This window comes from Ambystoma mexicanum, chromosome 8 (genome assembly GCF_040938575.1).
Source record: "Ambystoma mexicanum isolate Mex_15411 chromosome 8, UKY_AmexF1_1, whole genome shotgun sequence".
In the NCBI taxonomy this organism is placed as follows: domain Eukaryota; kingdom Metazoa; phylum Chordata; class Amphibia; order Caudata; family Ambystomatidae; genus Ambystoma; species Ambystoma mexicanum.
In genome coordinates, this window is record NC_090929.1 from 441,437,606 (window position 1) to 441,450,338 (window position 12,733).

Here is a 12,733-nt window from a genome sequence, read left to right on the forward strand (position 1 = left end):
CACTTGCAGGGAGCTGTTCTTCTGCTGCACCAGAGTACAGTGTGTTTCATTGAGTGGTGGAATAATTTCAACCAGTACGCTTCCTTGTTTCTGTGAAAAACCTACAGGACGGCAAGACCCAGTATTGATACTTTAGCAAAAGGGATGGATGGCGAATGGTGATGCTCAGAGCGAGATGGAACATCACACACTATAACTCTGGTGTGGTATTCACTTTCTGTTCTACCAATTTGTCCTTGATAAATGCCTGCCCAAGGACTCTTAAGAGAAATTAATACTGTATTTTGCCTCGTGGAGATTGCAGTTGTCCAATTGAGGGTACATCTTCCACTCTTATGTCTGTGCAGGTAAACGTTCATAGCTGGTTGTGGAGGCTTTACAGGTTGGGGACAGCCCATGTTTCAACTTTAGTGGATTTCAGCTGTGTTGAAATCCGGTGAGGGTCCTAGGGTAATCCTGTTGTAAAATCCTATGTAGAGTTCTGTGGTCAGGCATTGATACTTTGTGGAATTAATGTGATACGTATCTGGTCATATACGGTAGTGATTGCCAGCCGTGGGTTGCAAGGCTTTAGTCCGAGGCCATGGTCGGCTAATACCAGTGGACTGGGACATTTGGTTTGAAGTCTGAATACACATCTGGCGAGTTTGCTGGTTAAGAGGCTCACAAAGGTTGAATATGGCAGCCAAACCTATTGGGTGGTTGCAAAACTGTACTGGGACCTATTCACTTGCCTCCACACGTACTGTTTCCTCAATCTCCTTTTGTACATCACCATGTTGCTTCCCAATTAGATGTGTGCAACACACAAATACTTCTACACCTACATGCATACAATGCTGCCCTTTGATTGGGGCTTGCCTCCTGTCCCAAACAAAGATCTGTTACCTGTCGAGCATTCTGGCCCGGTAAACGACACTGAGCTGAAAATGTGACCCGAAGAAGCCCTCCTTCCAAAGATCCGCCTTTTGGCAAAGCCCTGACTGGTGACTGAGGTAACCAGGCATTCACTTTGAAGGGCAAGACCAAAGACCATGTTCACTCTGGGATTCGATGGGACCAGCCTTCTTGAATGTCTCAACCCTGTGCCCTCCAGAAGGTTTAACACAATCACTCTGCTGCCCCGACCACGAAAAGATGGCATGCAATGACAGTTGGCAGAGCCCTGAAGACCTGCAATGGAGTAAGACTGAATTACAACACAGGAAATGCCTCCTGAAGAGCCTAGAATAGGTGGCGTCACTGCAGTCCTGTCACTAGAGACCTGGAATCTTCCTCCACTTGACTACCTTTGACTTGACCAGCCTTCAACGTATTTTAATTCCAGCACTTTCTTTTTTGACTTCCAACTGCTTCATCTGCTCGAAGTCCTGTAGCAGCTGCTAAACAATTCCACCAGAACCTCAACCACTCCAGCAGCTTCTGGCACTAACTGGAGCAGAGCATGTGATGGATCCTAACACTAGACGTTCACAGAACACAGTCTATGCTTTCGAAGCCTGAGCCTGAAGCACCTTTTCAGTGCTGGTTATCCAAACACCTCTCAGTGCTTCTGGAAACGCCAGAGTAGCCCCAGTCGCACCGTAAACACCCATATTAACTATCTGCATCTGACTGTTTACATTTCGACAACATGAACTGTCGTCCCTTGTCTATTCTAAAGGAGACTTGTACCGAGGTTGAGCAGGAATTGGTTCAATGGTCCGTCGCCTAACCCCGTACACAGTGGGCTGGGGGAGGGCAGATCATCTGCCTCTACCCTCCTTTTTGAAGAGCCAATATACCGCCTGCAGAGCCCAAGGGAAAATAAATACATGGTGTCGGCGCCAGTTTTGTGGTGGGCTCCTTTGTCCCCTTCAGTCTTGTGCAGCGACATTTTACCAGTTCAAAAAATGAAGCCAGTCCGAGAACTGGTCAAACCATGTCCTCAAATTCCTTTACATCAAATGATGCAGCCGGAAACTGTTAAAGAAATGGAAAAAAAATTCTGATTAGCGGGCAGTTATACATGATTAATGTGGGCTTTCAAAATGAGGCAAGACAAATGTGGTCATTTCATTGCATTCCCCTTGCAAGCTTCGTTCATCTCCTCACTTAGAATCGAACTGTTCCCTTTCGCCACCCTGCGTGCCAATGCCAAGAGAATTTGTTCTGTGGGTCCTTTTCACCCCTTCTTGTAAGCTTCCTGCTTTAGCCATGGACCCCCCTTGTCTAGAGACTGTCTTCTAGTTACACCTCCGGGCTGTGCATGCGGGGCTACTTGTGCTCTTATGGAATTTCCCCCGCTCAGTGCCGACACATCTTTTTTTACATTTTCAAATTGTTACATGTGTTCGGAAGGATTGTGCTTACAGTGGATTTTTTAAATCCTGCACCAACTAATACTCTCCCCTGGGTGCAAGTTGGAGTGGTGATTGCATGGCGGTCGGTTTCCCTTAACGTAGGCTAGGGGTTCTGCAACATTTGGATCGCCAGATATTTTGAACTAAGACTCTCATTATTCCTCACCATTGACTCTGCTGGCTAGGTATGATGGGAGTTGTAGTCCAAAACACCAGGAGAGCCAAGGTTTTAGTACCATCCAAGCTGTTTTAGAGTGGGGGCGAGATGCAGATCTATAACTACAGAGTGGGTGGTAATGACTGTTATGATTAAGATGGATTTCCCCATAAGAAACCTTTTTGGGATGCTCATAACTTTGGTGCTACTTTTGGTGAGATGTCGGGGTGTCCAGGTGTCAAGATGGTCAAACATAAATGCTGTCCCCTGCCAAGAAATTGTATTCTAATCTACTTTCTTTTCCTGCTGCTCAAAACAACCAAGACATACTTTTGGACCTTAGCCCAAAGGGAAAGGGCTGGCCTCTGACCCCACTCTTCTGTCTCTTCACCATACGCTCTTGCCTGTAATAACAGTCCCAAGCATACAGTTTGTTTACTGCTGGTGTGCCATATCCATATGGTATGTCAAGTCGGCTCTGAAAAACTCAATTTGCAAACCATCTTTATCCCTTCGGGGAGACTTTACTCTGCTTTGCTCTCCCACCCATCGGGGTCCTTTCACTCTTTCTCCCCACTCTGTGGCTCCTCTTCTTCTCACTCCCCACCCTGGGATTCCTTCTCTTTTTCCGCAAATCTGGCGATCTACGTTTTCTCTCGGCCCCATTCTGGGGTTTCTTGGTTCTCGCCCAAAACCTGTGCTTGTCTCAGTCTCTCTCCCCACCTGGGACTTCTCAATGCTCTCCCCACTCTGGGGCTCGTCTTAATCACTCTGGGTTCTTTTCCCACAGTGGGGCTTGTGTGTCTTTCTCCCCACTCTGGGGCATCTTCCTCTGGCCTTGCTGTCCTCTTCCGGTTCCTTGAAAGCCACCGCCTACCTGTATGATGCTCCCTGAGGGCTGTGTAGTCCACCTCCCTCTTGTCTCACTGCGGAGCCGCTTATGCCTTGGCCTGCTGTGCTCTGCCTTGGCCTACTGAGGTATGTTCTCAGTCACGCTGCCAAGCCCTATGGCCCCAGTTTCTCGCCTACCGGCCTACGTTGCATTCTCGTAGTACGAACCTCTAGGGGCACAACCCCCAGGTTTGGCATGCTCTCTTCCATGTACACTGCAACGTAATTAAACGTTTTAGTGATGTGAGTTTTTACTCAAATGCGCCAACTTTTACCATTTTGGTTCATTGCGGTGAGTGTTTGGAAATAATTAAAGGTGAAAGAATAAAGATAATCAAATCTTGAGTTTGTTGATGCTGATATGTTATTTTTTATTAACAATTCCACATGTTCCCATCACATGAATGATTCCATTATCCAAGTATTTATTTAACATTCGGTACTTGACAATTCAAAGAGCAAATATGCATATCCCAATCTCTCTAAACCAGTGTTTGCCCATTGCTAATTACAATGGTTCTTCAGGAGAGCAAACTTTTGTCCCAATTAGTTCCTCCATAGACCATTTTGGCAGTGCATTCACTTTAACCATGTTAATTTGGCTTTTCTATCATTTTTTATCCCTAAATTGTATTTTTAGAAACTGATATTTTGTTTTCCAACTCTCTGCTAATGTTTTGTGAATTCTGTTTTTCCTTTTTGGTCTTTAGAAACGTTATTTTGGTCCCGGAGTCTAGCAGAGTGCTGCAACGTAATTAAACTCTGCAGGCTGCATGGATACACCGTCCTGATTGTTTTCTTGCCTGATGTGACTTCAAGGGGCTGTTATGTCTGGGCTTTCTGTTTTCCCTCAAGAGGATGAAGTTAAGTTTGGGTCAGAAGACGAACCAGCCATTGTTGAAATATTCTCACACATCTTAGTTTCTGCATACCTCCTAAAGGTGTTGGTCTCAGGAAGGAAAGGATGGTGACTTGTCCCTCGCCCTGTGGTTTCTCTCTCACGTAAGTGGAAGTCCCCTGCATAGGAATCTTGCTTACACTGTCACCTAAGGTATGTTAAGCATAGAACTCTGTTAGCCGAGGCGAGAGCTGCTTGTACCCGTACAAGTCGTCCTCACCATAAATCTGAACTAGGCCTTCCTGAGGGCCATATTGGAGGAGATGCATCGGAGAAGCCTACCAAGCAATATGAAGATTTGGAGCTAGCCAAATGGGGGCTGTATTAACCACTGCTCTGGTTTTTAGCTCTAAATTGCTGTCCCTGGTGTTGGTCTCATCACCTCACTCTGAGAATGACGTGATAAGAAGCACCCCCGGCCCCTTCTGTCGCCCCTGGAAAGTTTGTGATCAAATGAGGATCACCCTGTGGGGCTGCTAATCTTTATTATTTTTTTTTTTTTGTCGCAACTATCATGATTTTGCCCTATGGTTAGATATGTTAGAGTGGCTACTGTAGTGCGCCCCACTATGGTAGAACGCTCTTGCCAGACAGATCTATTTGGGCCCGCCGACAGGGTTAACACTGGTGCCAAACCTCAGTGCAGGATTTTGACTGTGCAGTGGACAAGGATAAAAGCTGCCAAATGGAGACTGATGGACATCTTGAAGCAGTCGGTTCTTGAAAATAAGATGGTGTCATTCCATCTCTAAACTTTAGCTTATTGCCGCATCCCAAGCTCTGGTTCTCTCTAGTTTGGACTATTGTAACTGCCTCTTTCTAAATCTACCTGCCTCTACTCTCTGTCCTCTGCAACGAATCCAGAACAGGGCTGCGAGACTTGTCCTTGGCCTCAAGCCCTGGGATCGTATCTCTCCAGCTCTCTCCATTGGCTCCCAGTGGATACAAGGATTAAATTCAAAACCCTCTGCATTGTCCACAAGGATTTCTAGGGCATGGGTACAAAATACCTTCAGCTATCCTTCTGCAAATACCTCACCTCCCGAGCTCTTCGTTCCTCTACCTCGAACTCCCTCAGGGTGAGTCGTTTTTCAAAGCAATGAGCTGGGGGTAGATCTGTCTTCGGCTGGGGCCTCCCTCTGGGAATAGCCTCCCTGCCACTCTAAAACTTCAGGAGAACCATCTATGGTTCCAGAAGCACCTCAAGACCTTCCTCTTTGTTTCTGCCTTTGTTCCCCCTCTCCCCTGCAGATCTGCTCTCTTCCTGGCCCTGTGCACCTGGCCACCCTCTGTCCCCTGGGCCCAGGTAACTGCTCACCCTGCCACCCTCCTGCACTGCCTCCTGGCCACCCTTTGCACTTGGGACTGTATCAGTACCCATACAGTCCCCCAACTCCCATTTTCTTTTTCTGCACCTACCAAATTTACCCAGTCTGCTGCCGTAAACACAGCACTTGCCACTTGCTGGCTGCGCTACCACTGTTTATTGCCTCTATCTGTTTATTTTTATTTGTTGTTTGTGTCTCCTTTGCTGCGCACTTTCCCCACTTCCATGCACTTCTCCCCTTTCCCTTTCCCACGCACTTGCGCATTCTCAATGTCACTGGGCCTAGTAAGATCGTTGTTGTTCTCCCCAGGTCTCCTCCCCTGCCTTGTCGCGCTCTAAAACACTTGTGTATGAGTGCGATACAAATAAAATATAGATCATCCACTGCTGGACATGCTCATGGAAGATCGTCGGTAGTGGGCGTAGACCTAAGCTTGCCCCATCCGCGGTGGCTATTACAACCTGCACAAAAAACAAAATTGGCCCCTTTGGGATCCCTCGCCTCGGTAAATCTGAAATGCCATACATCGACGATACGTTTCTGAGTGAACTAGCGTTGGATCCTAGAAATCCTATCACGAGTGTCATGCCACTTTCAAGACTGGAACCCAGAGATGCCCTTTGAAATAAGGTGATAGCTTGGCTTTATGATAGAACTGGATCAGGGATCGTTCAGATTTTTAAGTTTTTGCGGAGGATCAAACTTGACAAATGCTGTATGCTAACCGATTGTCTATCCTTTTTTTTTCTGGCAAATTGTAGTAATTTTCTGAATATGCTGTCCGATTTGAAATTGATTATGGATTGTGTATAATTCCTATCCTTAATGTTCTAGTCCACACCAGTGCGCACAAAATAAATACAGAAGTCTGTGGACGAGTAGCGCGATATAGGAATTAAAATAAATACATAAATAGGCTCACCTCCCTAGTACCAAAATGGGCAGCTACCCCTTGTTTAAGAAAACCCTGGATTCGTCATGGGTCCCAACTGATTAGTGTGCAAAGATATTGACGTCTGGTCCTATTCGCATGCTTTGCCTGGCGGACATCCGTCCAGTGTTTTTATTGACTTTAAAAAAAAAAAAAAAAATGAAATCCTGGAAGTGACTAAACATTTGTGTGCTGTTTCTTCCGATCCCTGCAGGCTTGAGTTTAAACCTGAATGCCGGACTGATTGGTTGAAGTTGGGCTGAACAATTTTAGTTTTCTACCATGTTTGATCCATAGACCAAGACCCTCAAAGATAACACTGCAACACAATTTCAAAGGGGCAAATGGCATCCCCGTGCTCTTACCCATGTGGTGGCAAGCCATATTTGGTTTTTGAACCTGCGCTGCTGGAACTTTGAAATGAGGCCTTTCACAGCCCCCTGGCACATGCTTGGCTTTTCAAGAGTATGCCTCATTGGGGTGCATTATGCCTTAGAGGAAAAAATGGGCAACGTTTTGGGAAGCTTGTCATTTTTCACCGATGGATGGATGGCCCTGAAGCTTTCCCCAAAACATAGTTAACATTTCATTTTTGGGAAAGTTCTTAACCACTAGGAGCAAAGTTGTAGCGGGGGCGGGAGGGTGGAAGGGGGTGACTAAAGGTAATAGAATATGTTAGAAAGTGTGACACAAAAGCTGCTTAACATCTAACCTGGGCATGTTGTTGAGTGGTCGTCAGTCTGGGCATTGCCGAAGGAATGCATGCCACTGGCACAGTGATTGGTCGGTCACTGTTCGCAGCCACGCACTAGCCACAATAACCATGGGACATGGCTGCAGGCCATGCCCAGTTGGCAGCACTGAGGGTTACTGTGCATGGACACAGTGAACACTTGGGCATTTTCACTGGGTAATGCAGTAGAGTCACTGTGCCTGGCCACATATGCAGTGTGCTCATGTTGTGGGAGTGATCCTGCTTCCGGGAGATGTACAAAAGCCAATCCCTGGATCTAATACACGCATTGAATCTGTCTGTTCCCTATGGGTGCTTGTCGTATTGGTGCAGGGGCACTATCCAAAGGCTAAATCTCAGTCATTGAGTTGTATCCAAATGTAACTGTTACCAAAGGTCATGTGCTAAGTGGATAGCCATAAGCCACTCCCAGGAAATGGTACTCACTGGGCAAGCCTGCAGGCTGTGCCTTGTTGGTAATGCGGCTGCAGATATTCTGCCTGGAAGAAAGTTGCAGGGTCTGCTCTTTGACTTGTGTTCATGAATTGCCCTGTACTTGATGTCGGCAGTGATGTTACATTATGAGCTGTGTATGGGAGGGGTTGAGTTAGGGTTGCATTGTGTGTCCTGAGTTGCCAATATTAATGTTTTCTTAACTTTTGTATTGCAACCATAATGCCCTGTCAACATTACGTTTTTTCAGTAAATTTCAAAGGTTTCTTCTAATTGAAGTTTTTCCATAACTCCTTTCAGCAATCTAATTGTATAGTTATGCCTGGTCTTTAGGTGTATATTGTTACTTGACAGCACCAGGCTGTTTGTCAATGCTGTGCCCAGGCAGAAGAGAGCACAATAGTTATATTCACATGAACTGTTAATTTATGCAATTTAGAAGTTATTTTTTGTGGAAACTTACCTTCAATGTAGAATGTCTTTTGTCTGTTACAGGACATCCTTTCTCAGCGCCCCCACCTCTTAAGCCGTCTGTCAAGCTGGATTTGTGACGTGCTGGGAGAATCTTGCGGGACGTTCCAGAGAAGGTAAGCAAGGCACGTTTGTTCCATGTTAGTGACCGACTACTTTTTTGACCAGGCTGGCCTCTTGATGGTGTTTGTAAGGGGTCATTTGTAGGGCTGGGGCAGACTGTTTTTTTTCCTAGAGCCTTTCTTCTTCTTTTGGACAGGCTATATTCCAAGCCTCGGCACTCATAGCAAATGTGGGCGTATCCCTACTTGTTTAGCGACGCATGGTATGATGTTACTTCTAAGAAGATTTGATGTTTGTTAGAATCAATAAACAGCAGAAAATGTGTTGTTTGCATAGGGGGGGATGCATGTTAAGTTTGTGTACAACGTGGTGCCAGGCTCCCTGCGGTCAACATACACTAGGTGCCAAAACCTCTGCCAGGATAAGCCCACAGTCCCTGAGGGTGTGCTCAGCCAAGCCTGAGAAACCTGGCACCACCCTCATTTCTCCTTTCCCTGGACAATGCCAGGGAGCCACTTCTGTTCTCCACAAACAGCACAGCTGCCAACATGATCCATTTACCCAGTCCTGGTTTTTTATTTGCATTCTGGGACTTTATGATTTGAAAAGCAGAACTAAAAGTCCCAGAATGCAAACCAAAAACCACTACAGATTATGAATCTACATAATGGAATTTATCCGGTTGGCAACTGTATATCTGGTTGCTATTACGCAGGTGTGGAACATCTTAAAGTAGAGTTTTGTTTTTCTAGCCTTCCAGAGCTAGTCTAGACAAATTCTGGCCATAAATGTGCAGATACGTGAATTGGCAAGTGTCCCAGACACTGTATGGAATCCATCAGGAGGCTCATCGCTTAAGGGAGGCTCTTCCACTTGGATTTCCAAGCAGAATGAGAGGAAGGGAATGTGTGTCATAAAACACTGGTCTGGAATTGAGGAAAGATTCCTGCCCAATTCTTTTGGAGGGTGCATTTTAAAACTCATTGTATTTGGATTTGTATATAGCAAGTCTTGCTAGGAAGCACAGTGCATTTATTTGATCTGGAGAGCGGGTTCTAATATGTACATTTGGATTTTCCAGCCATGGTGTGTAGTGGGGTGCGATGTGGGGATGCATTGAGGCTAGTTGTCACCTCAGTATTGACTGAAAGCAATGCATAGTACAGCTGGTAGTTTTAACCAATGCCACTAGCCCACTCTACAAACTGATCAGCCCTCGGCTTGCGAAATAAGCCACACTTTAACGAGACCTTTATAATCCTATGGGAGCGTGCTTGTGGGTCTAGTGCCAGGCCCACATGTGACTAAAAGACTGTTCAATAAGGGATGGATATTTTGAAGGGTCTGTTGGCACAGGTTTCCCTGAGGTGGTCCGTTTTTATCTGGTCCTTGTGTGCAAATGCTTCCCCTGGTCCAGTGTTACTCTGACCGTACACACCCCATTTATAAACCTCACCACACAGGATCAAATGGAGAATTGGGACTTGCTCATCCTACAGACCCCTAAAACGTAATTTCTGATGTTTGTTAATCTGCTTAGAATCACATGCTGTGCATAGGTCCGACATCCAGTGGTCACTGCGGAGTATTGCATTTTGTTTTTCGTAGTCGAAAAGGGGACGTCGACTAGGCGTGTCTGAAACACTATCCCTATAGTGACGTGCGTTGTACCCACAATCCCTCACGCGTCGAGGTCCCTCAGATTGTTTTTTTCCGCCCAGCTTCTGGTCGCCTTCACGCGGAGCTCCTCGAGAGACATTGCAACCCTCGACCTTTGGTCGTTTCTTCTACGAAGATTAATACAGCACTCCCTCGACGCAGTGTAGCTGTTCTCCGCCGAGCAAAATCGTCGACGGAGGGTCGAGCGGAGGAAATCTTCAGCGCTGCCGAACACGTGGCCTGGCCTCGCTGGCCACTTACAGTAGGGAGAGTGGGGTCGTGGGACATCTCTGGGTCTTTCTGAGAATGCCTTTCACTTTCCCCTTCCTTTCCCTGGGGGTGTTTATCGCGATTTATTGCCTCTGCTATGGAGAGGACACCATTTAGGTTTTGCCCACTTTGTAAAGGCAAATTCACTTGGAAGGACAAGCACTCACGGTGTAACCGCTGCTTGCCCCTCGATCACAAAGAGGAAGGGTGCGCGGCTTGTCGGCTTCTGAAGCCTAAAACTCTAAAAGACCGTAGGGTTAAAAGGTGGGCGGCCTACGCGATGTCGAAGGCCGAAGGTTCACCCGCCGCTGCTACCACCGACAGTGACGAGGAACGCGATGACACGACCTCCGCCACGGAAGTCGAAACCCCCTCTAAGGAGCGCTTACGCGCTTCGTCGTCTGTCCCCGGCCCCGACGGGCTCGGCTCACGCCCTGCTTATGGGGATGAACACCCCGGCGACACTGACGCACACAAAGATTCACATAAAGATAAGCACACAACCCATGGCTCTTCTTCGTCTAAGTCGAAGAGAGCTTCGGCGCCCAAGGAGACGCAGGTTCCACCGGCGGCCTCCTCGGACCGTTCGGGTTCGAAGCCCCTCTCGCAGCCGCGACCTGCGACTGGGCTTTCGGCAAACAAGGGCGCCACCACCAAACCACCGGCCGGTGCGCATCAACAGAAGGCGCATACCGCCGTACACCGCTCGATACCCATAGCGTCAAACTCAAGCTTCCGCCGACAAGAATGTCGCCGATAGCTTAGCCAGGATCGTTGTAGCCGACGCCCAAAAGCGTACGCCGAAAATTTCGTCGAGCGTTACGCATACATCAAAGGATACGCCGAAAACACCCGAAGGAAAGCAGGGATTACCCCCTTCAGTCAGGGAGTCTCCCTACACACCTGAGGGTTTTGAGGAGGGCGACGGGACACTTTCCTCGACGCTTTGGGAGAGGTCGAGCCATTTCGAGGTAGACAACTCGAGTTTTCCCCCGCTAGACCGCTCTGGGGTACCCCATGAAACTATGGAGAGACTCCACCTCTGTATGGAGAGGATGGAAAAGTTTATGAGTACCCAAGCCCCTCTAACTCTCAGAAGAACTAGAGAAGGGCCTCAAGACGACCCCAGAGCCAAAAAACCGAGGCTGGTCGATCCCCTGCTGGACACAGCCTCAGACTTCCAAGACGTATATGACCTCACTGGGGAGGAACAATACTTCGAAGAAGAAGATGATTTCATGGACAACGAAGGACAGAACCAGGAGGAATGTCTAGAAGACAGAACAGACATTATAGAAGAAGGCTTCGGGATTAGCCCAGGAGAAGGACCTTCGCACCCCTGGCAATCCCCATCAGTGTGTTCCGACACTGATGCCCTAAATCTAACTCCTCCGGATAATTCTCCAGTTAGGAACACGTCTCCAATAGACGATCAGCCTACTTTCAATGCACTGTTGCGCAGAGCAGCAGCGCATTTCGAACTGGACACGGGAGAACTCTCTCCAGAATTAGACTTTGTAGAAAGAGTCATTAAAGAAAAACCCCCGGTCAGCCAGACCATTCCTCTCCTCGCTTCAGTTAAAAGGAGGATCACCCCGTCGCTGTCCACTCCCGCTTTGATCAGAGGGGTCAATCCACGGATTGAGAAACTTTTCGCTCCTTCACCCTCAGACCCGCTCTACATTAGAGGACATTCCATACCGAACTCCCTAGTTGTATCTAATACTAGAAAGAGGGCAGGGGTACCACTTTCCACCAGTGAGGCACCCCCTGACAAGGAGGGCAAGAGGCTATATGCCCTTGCAAAAAGAGTTACTTCCTCGGCTGCCTTCTCAGCAAGAATTGCCAACAACAATTCCTTGCTTGCGAGCTACGCAGACGCGCAGTGGACCAAACTGCGCAAAGACGCAGAGGAAGCACCGGAGCCTTTACGTACACGCCTACTGTCGACTATTGGCGAAGGAACACAAGTGAACCAGAGCATTGTAAAAAACTCTCTGGACGCGGCAGAAACAGCAGGACGTTCCCTGGTACAAGGAATACTCCTAAAGCGCCATGTATGGCTGCGCAACTCAGGCTTTAAACCGGAGACACAGGCGTCTTTAATAAATAAACCTGTCGAGGACGCTAACCTCTTCGGAAAAGCGGTAGATGAAGCCCTAGAGATGGCCAAAAAAGAGTTCGACACTATCAAGACTCTTGACCAGATCTCTAAGCCCACTACCAGACGCGGCTATGGCAACAAGCGCTTTTTTCGTGGCCAACGGCAACAACAACAAGGTCAGCATCAGCAATACCCTGCCACCAATTACCAAGCCAATAGTGGGCAGTACAGCCAAAGAGGCCAACGCCGGGGCAAAGGGAGAGGTCGGGGATCCACCCCCAGAGGCTCCCAAGCCCCCAACAACTCCAAGTGACGCGAAGATTCGCGTCCCCTCCCATGCAACACCGGTCGGGGGCCGGATAACATCCTTTCTTCCTGCATGGGAGGAGATAACGTCAGACCGTTGGGTACTTTCCACCGTAGCCCACGGATA

The 12,733-nt window shown here is 47.8% G+C and overlaps 1 protein-coding gene across 5 annotated transcripts in view; it reads left to right on the forward strand.

Annotated features, from left to right (window-relative positions):
* The window catches only part of CTNNBIP1 (catenin beta interacting protein 1), a 291,847-nt gene that overhangs the window by 136,766 nt on the left and 142,348 nt on the right, over positions 1 to 12,733 (forward strand). For 4 of the 5 annotated variants that reach the window (XM_069610012.1, XM_069610013.1, XM_069610009.1 and 1 more), the window contains one exon: positions 8,229 to 8,320. The gene's annotated coding sequence lies outside the window, so the exon portion shown is untranslated. Of the gene's footprint in view, positions 1 to 8,228; positions 8,330 to 12,733 lie in introns of all 5 variants that reach the window. The other variant, XM_069610010.1, reaches the window with a different exon arrangement.